Here is a 14571-nt window from a genome sequence, read left to right as displayed (position 1 = left end):
GGGAGACAGCTCAGGGGGGCAGGAGTGCATGGGAGGGAAAGACACAGGGAAGAAGTGACTATGGGGAGGAAGAGGGAGGGGAGCTGTTGCACTGTGGTAAACTGTAGTCAGTGTCATGAGACAAAGTGTACGTGAACTGCTATATGGAAAATGAATTTGCTTTGTAAACTTTCACCCAAAAAATTACAACAAAAATTAAAAAAAAAAAAAATAGGTGACTGATACATGCTACAATATGGATGAACCTTGAAAACATTATGCTGAGTGAATCAAGTCAGACACAAAAGGACCAATATTGTACAATCCCACTTGTAGGAACTATTTACAGTAGGCAAATGCATAGAGACAAAAGTTTGTGCGTGGTTAATAGGGACTGGGGAGGAGGATTGGGGAGTTTGGGGTGGTGTGTCACGAGGAATCCTGTGGCTGAGCTTTGATTCTGAGGCCAGTGGTGATTAGGGGTATTTTCCACAGGGGCCGTGTTGGGTACAGGTAACAATGCGCAGGTCTTCGATTTTTCGTCTTGGCTGTAGTTTTATCATATGACCAGCTTTCAATCCAGATGTCTCCTTTCCTGTGGTTGATTTTTGAATCCTAGGTTCAGGACTTGACATTTATACCAGTTAGATTTCATCTTGTTAATTTCAACTTATTATTCCAGTCCTTATTATTCAGAATCCTTTCTGGTCCTAATTCTATTATTCAGCTTATTAGCTGTTCCTACTGGCTTTGTATGTAGTAGTGTCCCGAGAACCACAATGGCCCCCAGAATTTGGAGAAACATTTGGAAAATGTTACCAAGTGGAAATGGTGTGCTCATGAGTGCAAAATATGTCCCAGATCCCATTAAGAAGCTCAGGGTGTCTCCCTAATAGAACATAATTGGGTTTTCAGGGTATTCCCCAAGTGGTTCTTTGGGAAGATGTGAGCAGACCATGACTGATTCAAAAAAAAAAAAAAAAGAAGAAGAAGACAAGAAAAGAAAAAAGCCATAGCCCATCAACTACTCTGTAAAAAGTCTAGTGTGAGGTCATGCAGCAGCTGGTGCCTGGCTAATAAAGAAATTGAAGAGAAGAATTGATTGTGATCTTTCCTGCATTTGCCCTAATCAAGTGCCCTGAATATAGGGGAGTTGCAGGACAAGTGGGGGTTTGGTTCTAAAGTTGCCCTGGGGGCAAAAATCGAAGCTACTCATAATTACCTCTGAAATATCCCTTATATCACCTGAAATCCCTGAGAGCTAGTTACAGTCTGAAGGCACCAAAAATAAAACAAACCAAAAACCCATTGCTGTTGAATTGATTTCTTCTATTCTTGGTGAACATGTGTTTTAGAGTAGAACTGAGATGGAGTTTTCTTGGCTGTAATCTTTAGGGAATCCAATTACCAGGCCTTTGTTCGGCAGCACCGCTGGGTGGGTCCAAGCTACCAACCTTTCAGTTAGTAGTCAAGCACAGATCATTTGTGCTACCCAGGGCACCTGGAGGCTAGAACCACAGGAGGGGCAGCCGGGGCCCCATCTCAGGCCCCTGTGGGCACATGCTCATTGAGCCAAGCCGTGGATGGGAACACTGTGGTGGCTTCCATGTTCGTCTTCCTTCTCCGTCTCTCTTTTTTCCGGCAAGCCCATATAGTTCGATTCAAATAAACCAACTGCTTCTAGGACACGCTTCACTGTGTTCTGATGTCCTAGATTTTTAGAGTTTGAGGAGGCTATTCCATGCAAACTCTAGATTTCTTTTGGCTCTGAGCTTATGTCTACCTATCAACCCTCTGTCATAAATGTGGCTTTATCTAGAAGATCATGTGCAGATTGTTGACATGGCCAGTCTCACCTGCTGGCCCTTCTTATTTCTCATTGGAAAGTAATAAATTCGATTTAAAATCAGGCAGTGAGTCACAAGTATAATTAGCAATTTACCTTAATTCAGTTTCTTAGAAATGGATAAAATTGAGTTCTTCAAACTTCACTGCAGAGCACCATATTCAAAATCCAGGTTTGCAACATGATTCCATTTTATGTGCCAACTTTGATAGGTTGTCAGTAGGTATCTGGAGGACAGTGTTGCAAGGATTCTAAAGCCAAGTGCTAGCTGAGTGGAAGAGAGCCAGAATTGGTTAGCAATGAATGCCAGGGGCACAAGAGGGCATTGCTGAGTCTGGGTATCCACACCAAGAAACAATCAATGAAAGAGTCTCTTCTCCCTCATGTTCTCTCTCTCTTTCTCACTGTGTGCGTGTGTATATGTGTGTGAGAGAGAGAGACAGAGACAGAAACACACATACACACACACACACACAGATCTTTCCATTCTTTTATCTAAGAAGACATTGAGAAAAATGTTCAGGTAGAGCCCTCTAGCATCTCACTAGAGACCTCTTTTCAGATTGGCTTAATATATTTATTAACAACAGCATATGTGATAGTTGGAGTCGGGGCCGACTCGACGGCACACAACAACAACAATGTGATAGTTGGAGCTGTGTGTCAACTTGGCTGGACCACAATTCTGTGTGGTTTAAGCTGTTGTGATGTGGTTATTCCCATGATGGGATTAGATGATTATGTTTGAGCAGGCAATCTGTTGAAAGGGAGTTTCCCTAGGGGAGTGGCCTGCTTCCAGTATATCCAAGGACACCCTGGGAAAAGAGACATTCTTCTGTGGATTGGGATTCTGTTGTCCTGCCTACAACTGTCAGTGAGTGAAAAGTCCACCATTTGGCCTGGAGATCTTGGATTTGTCATTCGTTGGAGTCAACAGCCGGTGTACTGCCTGCCAGCCTTGAGCTCCACAGGCCCTGCAGTTGCAAGAGTCAGTGAAAGCGTCCAGCTTGACGTTTGATCCAGGAACTTTGGGCTTGCCAGCTTCTATAAGTGTGTGAGCTATTTTCCCAAGATAAATTTCTCTATATATACATATATATAGGAGCTCTGGTAGCATAGTGGCTAAGATACTTGCCTGCTAACCAGATGGCTGGTTCAAACCCACCAGCCACTCCTCAGAAGGAAGGTTGGGCAATCCTACTTCCATAGTGATACTGCCTCGGAAACCCAAGGAGAGGTCGCTATGAGTTGGGACCGACTCGATGGCACACAACAACAACAACAACATACATATATATAAGCTTTATTGGTTTTGTTTCTCTTGAGAACCCATTCTAACACAGCATAGTCTATTAATCTTTCTAGTCTACCTATTTCACTGTATCCTGTATTTGTCTATATGATTTCCTTTCACAATTGGGAGCCTTTTCCATCATTGTATTCCCAAAGGTTGACACAGAGTCGGTACTCACTAAATATTTGTTGAGTGACTGGTTCTACCTAACAGTTTGAAGTATGTGAATGTGCATTTCACCTCACTAGAGTTGGTCATTTGCCTTGCTGATATCCAGGCACTCCTGAACTATGGATTTCCCATGATCCTCCTGCTCTGTTGCATCCAGAAATAGAAAACAAATTAAATTTTGCTTGATTTTTTTTTCCCTCTTAAACTGATGCTGGCTAATAATGATCATGGTTCTCTCCTTCTCTCTCTCTCTCTCTCTGTCTGTCTGTAATCATAAAAGAACCAATTTCCCTCCCCAGTGTCCCTTTGAAACTCTTGGTGAACTAGTTTTTCTTGCTGTCCTTTTATGAAATTTTAAGCACACCTCATAGTCTTTCTGATCACTCTTAAGTAATTAAAAATCTCCTCTGGTCATTTCTTGCTACAAGAATAGTTTTTGCTCTTGGTTCACTGCCACTTGTTCCAACATTTCTCTTGAAATTTTTGGTGAATTCCGGAATCTTTTTCCTTTATAATAACTACTTTTATTCAAGTAAAATTAAAAAAAAAATACAGCTCTAGTGATCTTTACATATTTTATTTTTAACACCAAAATCTTCACTTGGCACCACCTCATCAGTACTAAGAATACATGAGCTGCTCTAGTGATGATGTTGTGTGGATTGGAGTCCACAATAACTGTATACTCCAGTTTCCAGTACTTTGTCTGGGTTTATATGCATTTTTGGATGGTCAAAGAACTCCTTCACTGCTGACACACAATATCACTCAACTTTCTACTTCAGTAATCCCTTGATAGCATTGATTTTCTTGACTTGAATATTCTTGTCTTTTATCATATTTCAGTGATTTGCTTCTCTGGTGATACCTTAACCCTATGATTACCAGTAACTGCAATTCCTTCATAATCTTAACTTTAAAACTCCTAGTAGAATTCTTGCCTTCTATGCCAGAGACCCAAGTTCTATTCCATGCACCTCGTACCTGAACACCACCCATCTATCAGTTGTGTGTTGGTATGAACAGGTTTCAGGAGAACTTACAGACTGAGATGGACTAGGAAGAAAAACATGGTGATCTACTTTAGAAAATCACCTAAACCCTGTGGATCACGATAGTTTGATCTGTAACCAATCATGAGGATAGCACAGGACCAGGCAGCATTTCTATCCATTGTGTATGAGGTGGCCATGAGTTGGAGGCCAATGGCAGCCACCAACCCTGGTGGTGCAGTGGTTAAGAGCTCAGCTGCCAACTGAAAGGTTGGCAGTTTGAACCCACTCAATGACTGCTTGGGAGAAAGACCGGGTGACTTGCCAAGAAAGATTACAGCCAAGAAAACCCTATGAGGCAACTCTATCATAGGGGGTCTCTATGAGCCAAAATCAACTCTACAGCATCTAACAACAACTATCTCCCCATACTAATAATTTCCTTCTACTGTTCTCTGGTAGCATAGTGCTAACCAGAAGGCTGGCGGTTCAAACCCACCAGCCACTCCTCGGAAGGAAGGTTGGGCAATCCTTCTTCCGTAGTGATACTGCCTCGGAAACCCAAGGAGGGGTCGCTATGAGTCGGGGCCGACTCGACGGCACATAACAACAACAACAACAACAACGTTCTAACACTAAGGTGCTCTGATGGTGTAGTGTGTAAGGCGTTTGGCTGCTAGCTGGAAGGTCAGCAGTTTAAACCCACCAGCTGCTCCATGGAAGGAAGATAAGGCAATCTACTTCTGTGAATATTTACAGCCTTAGAAACCCAATGGGAGTTGTTATGAGTTGGAATTGACTCTATAGTAGTGGGTTTTTTGTTTGTTTATTTGTTTGACTTTTAGTCTATTGGTTCTGCTTCCTTTTCATTGTCTTTCACCCCCCTATTTCTTCTTTTCCATACTCCTTCCAGCTTTAAATCCATAGGAAATCAATATAGTCATTCTTTCAGTTACCTTTTCCCTCCCCTGATTTATCATTCTATCTTGGCTAACTGATGACCTGGTTAAAGCCAACACTTGCATGATTTCCACTATGCCTCAGTGTGTCTGGGACAAAGCACACCATCTTGTTGATTGGCCTCACTGAAATTTCATGATCACCAGCCTCAAGTAGGCCTTTAGTGCTGCCTGGAAATCATGCTCTAATTCCCTCGTCCATTCACTCTTCCGCTGTTCTAGAAACCGTCACATTCTTTCACTTCTATCATTACGTTTTTCACAGTTCTCTTTTTAAGTGCCCACAAACCATCTGTTTGTGGAAACTTTGCTGGGAATTGATATGAAGCATCACTTTTTTTGAAATCCGTTTTGAGAAGTCTGGCTCTGGGCTAGAAACTTAGGTGTGATTTTTCAGGCCTGACCACAAAGAGTTACAAAGGCTTTTTACCTGGAAGGCCTCCAGGGGAAAGCTGCCCCTCCCCCAGCAGACCAGTTGCACAGCAGGTGCTCTGCCATCTCTGGAGGGAGTTGCAGTCAAGAACTCAGCCTACCTTCACATATCTGCATTCCTAACCCAGGCATCTCCACAGGGAGACTTCTTTATCATTGCCTTTAAGTAGAGATACTCTTCAGGAGCCTCTGCTGAAGGCTTCTTATCTGAGAAGACACTTTCTCCAACTCTGATTCATACTCAGTACTTTTCCACTCCTAGTTCTCTCCCATGCTCTCTGCCCCCACCCAGCCCTAAGATTCACAAAATTGGAGAAGCCTTTTGTTTTGGGCTCCCTGGCAATACATTCCTACATCTGTGATGACCCACCTGACCTTCATCCAAGTGCTGTTCCTAAGGAACTCTGGAACAGGAGAAGTGAGCACCTTGTCTGAATTTCTCTTGCTCAGACTGTCGCAGTAAGCTGTTAAAGACTGTAACTTTCGTGTTAGCTTGTTGCTTCAGTCAGCTGTCCCAGCTCAGCTTAGGTCCCTGAGAGACTTCCTCCCTCACCCCACCTTGGGCACTGACCAATCGTTAGGACGGTGTTTCTTCCATTCCCTAGTCCCTCAAAGATCGATGACCTCCAGCTCTCCACTGCACCTGTTCCATCCTTTGGTCTCTTGTGAGGCCTTGTTCCTACTGAGCTCTCAATAAGTACTTGTCAAGTGAGTGAAAATCTGAGCAACTAGCAGCCTGATTTATTGGACCACTGCTTTTCAGGGAGGTAAACATCTGTTTTCATCATTTTTATTAAATTAGGAAAAAAGAAAAAAGAATACAAATTGGAATTTAGCAAGGGAGTTGCACTTGGCAGCAGGCAGATGAGTTTGAGCCATTGCTCAAGCCCTGATTCCAGGCAAGGCAAGAACTGACCTCAGAGAGTTGGTGTGGTCTTGGTGTATTATGAGTAATTGGGAATGGTAGATCTAAAAGGACAAAATTCTCTCAAAACCATGGTGTATGTAGCTTGGTGGTTAAGAATTTAGGCTACAGACAAATGTGGGAGCCAGACAAATAGGTTCAAATCCCAGCTCCTACACTTCTTAGCTATGAGACTATGAGCCAGTTATCTAACCCATTTAGACTCATTTCCTTATCTGTAAAATGGGAGTAGGAACAATACCTGTTCCTAAGGTTGATATGAAAAAATAACTAAACTAAATAACTAAAAATAACTAAAATAAAGAGAAAGCACCTGGCTGTTACTAAGTGCTTAATAAATATTAGCTATAAATTGTTATTCAGTTCTCTTTTGATGTCACAACAGCCCTATGTTATTTCCCCCATTTTCTAGAGGAAGAGGCAGGTCAAAGAGGTTAAGGAGCAGCTCAAGACCACCTGGACAGAAAGTGGCAGAGGCTGCACTTGCCTATTTCACTAAGGCTCTCAGAGCCCCCTTTCAGTCTCCAGAAGAAATTATTTTAACTTCATCATGGAGATTCATATCCCTTACTTCTCCATACGTGCTCTGACTTCCCCTGGCAGATGGAACCAAATATTTACTGTGTGATTACATGTGCATAACTGAATTTAGCCAGAGCAGGGGAGGCTAATTAGCAACAAGACTGAAGCGCCTGAGTGGAGGAAATATTTCCAAAGTTGCACACTGTAGTCCCACTTGAGTAGGCGTGTTGCTTAAGATCGTCCCAGCTCATGTTCACCTTTTCTGGAATGGTAAGGTTAAGAGACCCTCATTTGCTCAATTGTGTGCTTTGGAAGTGACATTTTACATGTGCTGCAAATCACCTTTCAACTGCTCTGAAAATCCTTATTATAAGGGGCCCAAAGGAAGATTGTTGTGGGTTCTTCTTCTTGGCCAAGGAGATAGGGATGCCATTCATCAAAGTGAAGGAATGCACACAGAGGAGAAGCAATGTTCTGAAAGGCGTGAACAGGACACTGAAGACCCACTAAACATCTCCCAGCACTCCTCATATGGAGAAGCTGTAAGGCTCTTCACAGCAGATTTTTCAGAGTGCTCCAAGTATTTGCAAAGCTCGCAACTTTAACACCAGCTGTAGTGATAGTTTTGCAAGAGACCTAGATGTTGGGTGGTAGAAAATGTACCTATCTTCTCCTAGGTCTGGCCATAATGAGCCACGAGGCCTTGGGGAGACAGGGTCACTTCTCCAAGCCTCAGTTTAATCTTCTATAAGGTGAATAATTTGAACTCTATTTAAACTCTTCTGGCTCAAAAGCTTATTGGTTTATGATTCCATGAACTAAAAGTTCAAAAGTCACTATGGCTCCCTCACAAAATAGCAAAGATTTGGATCTTAGAATCTAGGATTCTATTACCAGGATCCAGACCTGGTCTAGAACTATTTGACTCAGCCTCTTCCACTTGAATTCAATTTGATTGCACGAATGTTGATTAAAGACCTACTGTGTTTTCAACAAGGAGCTCTGGTAGAGTAGTGGTTAAGGAACTTGGATGCTAACCAAAAGGTCAGTGGTTCAAACCCACCAGTTGCTCCATGGGAGAAAAATGAGGGTGATCTGGTTTCATAAAGATTTACAGCCTTGGAAACCCAATGGGGGTCTCTATGAGTCAGAAAAGACTCAATGTCAGTGAGTTTATTCATTTATTAATTTTTGTGTTTCCAACAGCATGACTACAAAGATGAATGAGAATAATCTCCTATCCTCAGGGAGCTCACAGTGAAATAGTGAGGTCAAGACTTCAAGAACTTCTTCTCTCCATTACAAATACCGGTTGTCGTTGAGTTTCTTCATTTTTCTTTCCTCTCTAACTCATGGCGCCCCCACATATTATAGACTAGAACTGTACTCCACAGAGTTTACATGGCTATGACCTTTCAGAGGCAGATGGCCAGGCCTTTCTTCCGAGGTACCTGAGTGACTGGATTCGAACCACCAGCCTTTCAGTTAGCAGCTGAGAAATTAGCCATTTGTGCCAGCTAAGGACTCTTTTCTCTAAAACACCATTCTATTTCCTGAACTACTGGTTCTCCGAGTGTGGTTCTTGAACTGGCAGCATCACCCTATCCTGAAAACTTGTTAGAAATGCAAATGTTAGGTCCAACCCAGAGCTACTGGGTCTGAATGGTGGCCCACTGATCTTTGCTTTAAAAAGTTCTCCAGGGAATTTGAGTGCACACTCAAGTGTGGGAACCACTGAGGCAGCCCTTCCAAGTTAAGCAGGCAGATTGTAGTTCAGAGTCCTCAAGGGGTAGTGGAGAAAAGTCAGTCACTTAGGCACTAAGTCAGGACTTAGTGTTTTCAAGTCACAGCTTACTTGGAACCCTCCAACAACATGTTGGACCTTTGTGGTATTTTTGTTAATTTCCACACATTGTGCAAATGATCTATTTTGTTTTGACAGCAACTCATCCAGTTTAGCACACACTTCCTCATGGACCACCCATGCTTCCCTTAATCATTGGTGAAACAGTGTTTCTCGGTGGGATGTCCACACCATAACTAAACCCACAGTCAAATATCCAAGTCCAAGGAGGACTGCTTGCTCCCGAAGATTTCCAAAGGAAGAGTTCTCAGGGAGCCGATCTGCTCTCTGCCTCCCTCCTTTCTGAGGAAAAACCCAAACCAAACCAGTTGCTGTCGAGTCAGTTCCGACTCATGGGATTCCACGTGTGACAGAGTGTATAGCTATGCTCTATAGGTCTTCTTTTCTTTTTATTGTGGTTTGGGTGAAAGTTTATATAAAAAATTAGTTTCCTATTCAAAACTTTATACACATTCTATTTCATAACATTAGCTGTAATTCCCTCAGTGTAACAGCATTCTACCCACTTCCTCCCTGGGTTCCCTGTTTCCATACCTCCTTGTTTCCTTCCCCTTCCTGCCTTCTGAGCTTTGTTTTTGGGCAAACGTTACTCTTTTGGTCTCGTATGGTTATTCCGAGGATTAAGTTCCTCAATTGTTATAGGGCTGTCTGTTGTTTGCCTGCAATGTGATCCCTGGAGATGGATTCAGTTCCAGGTTTGAAAAGTGTCTAAGAGTCACAGCCTCTGGTGTTCCACTAATCTCTATCAGACCAGTAAGTCTGGTCTTTTTAGGATTTTGAATTTTGTTCTACATTTCTCTTTCATTCTGTCCAGGTCCTTCTGTGGTCCCAATCAGAATGGTCAGTAGTTGTAGCCAGGCACCGTCTAGTTCTTCTGGTCCCAAGATAGTGGAGGCTGTGGTTCGCATGGTCCATAAGTATTTGGACTAGTTGTTTCCTTATGTCTTTGGTTTTCTTCATTCTTCTTTCCTCTAGATGGAGAGAGCAATAGTTGCATCTTAGATAGCTGCTGGCTAGCTTTTAAGACCCCAGTACTCACCACAGTAGCATGCATGGAGCATTATTTTTGTGAACTATGTTATGGTGATTGACTTAGCTCTCCCCTGAGACTGTGGTCCTAAGCCTTCAAGTTAAGTGACTCATTCCCTCAAGATGTTTGGCTACGGCTAAGTAGTTTTCATAGGGAGCTCTGGTAGTGCCTAAGGCACTTGACTGCTAACCAGAAGGTTGGTGGTTCAAACCCACCAGCCACTCCTCGGAAGGAAGGTTGGGCAATCTACTTCCGTAGTAATACTGTCTCGGAAACCCAAGGAGGGGTCGCTATGAGTCGGGTCCGACTCGACGGCACATAACAACAACAACAAGTAGTTTTCATAACTCTGCCCCTTGTGTGTTCTACTAAATACATGAATATATTTACAGCCCTACAAATATGTATATAGAAATATGCTCTGCTAAACATATATATAATCATGAGTGTAGTCTTATTCACCTACTTATATCTTGCATGTCTGCCTATGTATCGACTCATAAACTATTGTTTGTTATGACTGATTTTTAGGATTGTGTATGAATAGTGTTTACCTTTGTTGTCTGTAACTCTTATGCACCTGTCGGTGTCTTTGTTTGCCTTAGTGATATTGTGCTGATCTCCCCCTTATTATATATCACCTTTCCTTTTACCCAAATTAATTCATGTCTATTATCTAGGTAGTGACTTTCCTGCCCCTCCCCTCCCATCCCTGGTAGCCATCAAAGAATGTTTCTTTATGCGTCTAAACCTTTCTTTGATTTTTTTATAATAGCGGTCTCACACAATGTTTATCCTTTTGTGATTGACTTATTTCACTCAGCATCATGTCCTCTAGGTTCCTCCACATCCTCCAGGCTATTTGTAGACTCTTTGTTATTCTTTTATGTTGCATAGTATTCCATTGTGAGGGTGGGCCATAGTTTATCCATTCATTGTTGATAGGCAGTTAGGTTGTTTGCATCTTTTTGCTATTGTGAACAGTGCTGTGGAACATGAGTGTGCATATACCTGGGTCTCAGTTCTTGTTTCTCTTGGATGTATTCCTAGTCGTGGGATTGCTAGGTCAAATGGTATTTCTAATTTCCAACTTTCTTAGGAAGCTCCGTAGCATTTTCCACAGTGGTAGAATCCATAGGTTTTTCAATGGATGATTTTTTGGAAGTAGATCACCAGGGCTTTCTTCTGAAGTTCCTGTTGGTGGTCTCGAACCTCCATCCTCTTGGTAAACAGCCAGTGTGTTAACCATTAGCACTACCCAGGGACTTCTCCCATCTAAGGAATCTTTTATTAATTCCCTCCGCCATGGCAGGATCTAACTCTGATGCCTGTTCTCCTCAGCAGGTGGAGATCCTTGGGCCATGCCCTCCCTGCAGCCAGTTCAGACATGAAAGGTGGGGCTGCTTGAGAGAGGCTGGCCTGGGTCCTTGGACTGCCTGCTACTTGCCCTGCTTCCTCAGGCCTGCTTCTATCCAGAGCCATATGCTAGCCCATAGGCCTCGTTGTGAAAATTAGAAAAAGACACCACCTGCAGGTGTCTCTCAGGATGGATATGGTCCCTATGGCTCGGGGTATGCTGAATTTCAATTCCACTGCCTCCTTTGGCTAAGGAGTTCTGGTGGTGTAGTGCCAAAGGCATTTGACTGCTAACCAGAGGTTGGTGGTTCAAGTCCACCAGCTGTTCCGTGGAAGGAAGATGGGCAATCTGCTTTTGTAGAGATTTACCACCTCAGAAACACAATGGGGGTCACGATGAATTAGAATCAGCTCAATGTCATTGAGTTTTTGTTTTGTTTTGTGTTGTTTTTTGCCTTCTCTGGCAGAAGTCCCTGGGTGGTACAAGCAGTTAACATGCTTGGCTGCTAATAGGTAGGTTGAAGGTTCAAGTCCATTCAAAATTTCCTTGGAAGAAAGACCTGGCAATCTGTTTCTGAAAAATTAGCCACTGAAAGCCCTATGGAGTACAGTCCTACTCTGACACTTGGGAGTCCCCACGAGTCTGAGGCAACTAATAACTGACCTTCTGGGGCCAGTGCCTGTGGGTAACACAAACTGCACAGCCACACACAGAGCCATGCACACTTCCTGGCTGGGCACAGGAAGGAGAGAGGTGGGAGTGGGGGCAGGCGAAGGACAGCCTGTGCGTGCAGCTACCGCATGTCCTGTTGCTCCCACACGCCGGGCCCAGGGCTGTGCTCCTTATCTGAATTATTTCCTTAAATTTTCACAACTACTCAGTGAGGTGGGTATTAGTGATGCCTCCATGTTTGTTTGTTTGCTTGTTTTTCTGAATTATTAAAATATTTTCACTCTCAGTACCATCATTTTTCCATGTATCTAATGGGTATGATAATCCTAGTTCTTCTCTCAAGTGCTTGTTCTGAAAATCAAATGAGACCACAGTGATAAAAGTGCTTGGGAAAGAGATTTTTAAACATCCTACAAATGTCCGTTTTATACTGACCTCCATTACTGAAGCTTCAGAGGCAGGTTTTGGGACCTCATTTTTGAGAAACTCACCTTGATTCACCAAGCCCCCAGCATTATGTATGAACGAGACTGAAGGTCGCTGTCCTGCTGAGCTGAGATACTGCCATTTGGGAATCCATCTGCCCCTAAAATCATTACAACTGCAGGCTGCATCGGACAAAGCATGTGTGCTCAGTGCTCAAGGTCGATTCACAGCCCTGGCAAGCCGGCCTGGACAGGGTGACCTCATGGGCCTTTCCCACTTCTCACTTTTATGACTGGGCTCACTGTTTAGTTTTTGGCTTTCTCTTTCTTGCAGCTGTGGTGATTGGGATTTAGGGCAAGCATTTGGGATTCCTTTTCTAATCCATTTCAAATCCTGATTTAGTCCGTGATGGAGGTGGAGAGGAGGGAGTCACCATGGCTGGAGGCAGTAGCTCAGAATGTCAGAAATTCAGACAGGAATCCCAGCTATCATTGACTGAGGCAGGAGGCCTCTCATCTCCTCCAATATTACCTTCCCAGAATGCAGAAGGCATAAGCTTCATTTGAAGACTCAGCCCTTTATAGCCTCTGCAGCCCTTTATAGCCTTTGCACCTAGCTGCTGAAGGGTTGAGTACAGTTGTTATGGTGGTGAGGGCGGGACTCCATTTGCTGTTTCCTTGTTGAAATGCTAGGTGGGTGGGTCCTTGCTCAAGTGGCTCCCTGGTTAAAAGCTGAGTCCCCCTCTCTAGTAGATCAGTACAATGGCCTGGATGATCCACCTTGCAAACCACTGCCAGACTCTTTTTTATTATGTACCTTTCCTACGGGAGAAGTAAGTTACATGATATGATGTGAAGGTGGTCCCCTATCACCTGTGGCATCATGTATAAATTTCTCTCTCTGAATTTAAAGGCCTTTTACAACTGGCTTATGGCTATCCTTCCAACTGAATGTCTGCCTGCAACTCTAGCAATTCCCTCTAAGGTCTCATCAGAGAAGCACTGGTGGTGCAGTGGTTAACCATTCAGCTGCTAACCTACAGGTCAGCGGTTGGAAGCCACCAGCTGCTATGCAGGAAAAAGATGTGGCGGGCTATGCTTCCACAAAGATTTACAGTCTTGAAAACCCTATGGGGCAGTTCTACTATGTCTATAGTGTTGCTATAAGTCAGAATTTGACTCAAAGGCAGTGGGTATGGTTTCATCACTTGATCTGTTTTCCACCATATTCACTCCCTGTTGGGATTTTCTTGTGTTTCTGTTTCCTTGTGTCCCTTTTCTCCAATCCAAATACCAGCCATCAGGGCCAGTTTATGTCCCATTTGCTTGACCCCAGTCCACTAATACTCCTCGTTCTCTGAGTAGCTATTGTCAGAACCACACAATTTCATAGTATTTACCATATTTTATGCAAATAATGCATGTGTTATATATTTTTGTCAACTGCACAACCTCCATCTCATGCTATTTTCATAAGCATGCTATATCACACATTATGTGTGTGGGTGCATTATTTGCATGGGTACATTATTTGCAAAAAAAAAAAAAAAAAAAGGGTACTCTTTCATTGTTCCGTTACTCAAGACTCCCCAGGTGGATTGTAAGCCCCTTGATATTGGACCCTGTCCTAAGCTTCTTTCATGTTCCCTATAGTTTCCAGTCAACCTTATGTGCCAAATAAAAACAAAATCAAACTCCCTGCCATTGAATCAGATCTGACTCATAGTGACTCCTTAGGTTTCCGCAGCAGTATCACTTCGGAAGTAGATTACCCCTCCTTCCTTCTGAGGAGTGGCTGGTGGGTTTGAACTGCCAGCCTTCTGGTTAGCAGTCAAATGCCTTAGGCACTATGCCACCAGAGCTCCCTACATGCCAAATAGTAAATAATAAAATAATCTTTACTCTGATAACATATTTGCTCACCCAAAAATTGCATCAACAACTTGCAGGAAACTAAAGTGTTCATTTATCTTGCAGTAAGAAATACTATTGGTTTGTACCCAATACCTGTGTTGTTGTTGTTGTTGTTATGTGCCATCGAGTTGGACCCGACTCATAGCGACCCCTCCTTCGGTTTCCAAGGCAGTATCACTACAGAAATAG

The 14571-nt window shown here is 43.2% G+C and overlaps 1 protein-coding gene across 1 annotated transcript in view; it reads left to right on the top strand.

The window, feature by feature from the left end:
- Positions 1–14571, top strand: part of MATN2 (matrilin 2) — a 192954-nt gene that overhangs the window by 54872 nt on the left and 123511 nt on the right. The gene's annotated exons all lie outside the window — the stretch shown is intronic.

The sequence above is a fragment of the Orycteropus afer genome, unplaced genomic scaffold, assembly GCF_000298275.1.
Source record: "Orycteropus afer afer isolate SDZICR_OR568_19922 unplaced genomic scaffold, OryAfe1.0 scaffold00021, whole genome shotgun sequence".
Lineage (NCBI taxonomy): Eukaryota > Metazoa > Chordata > Mammalia > Tubulidentata > Orycteropodidae > Orycteropus > Orycteropus afer.
This window is presented reverse-complemented; position numbering and strand designations above follow the sequence as displayed.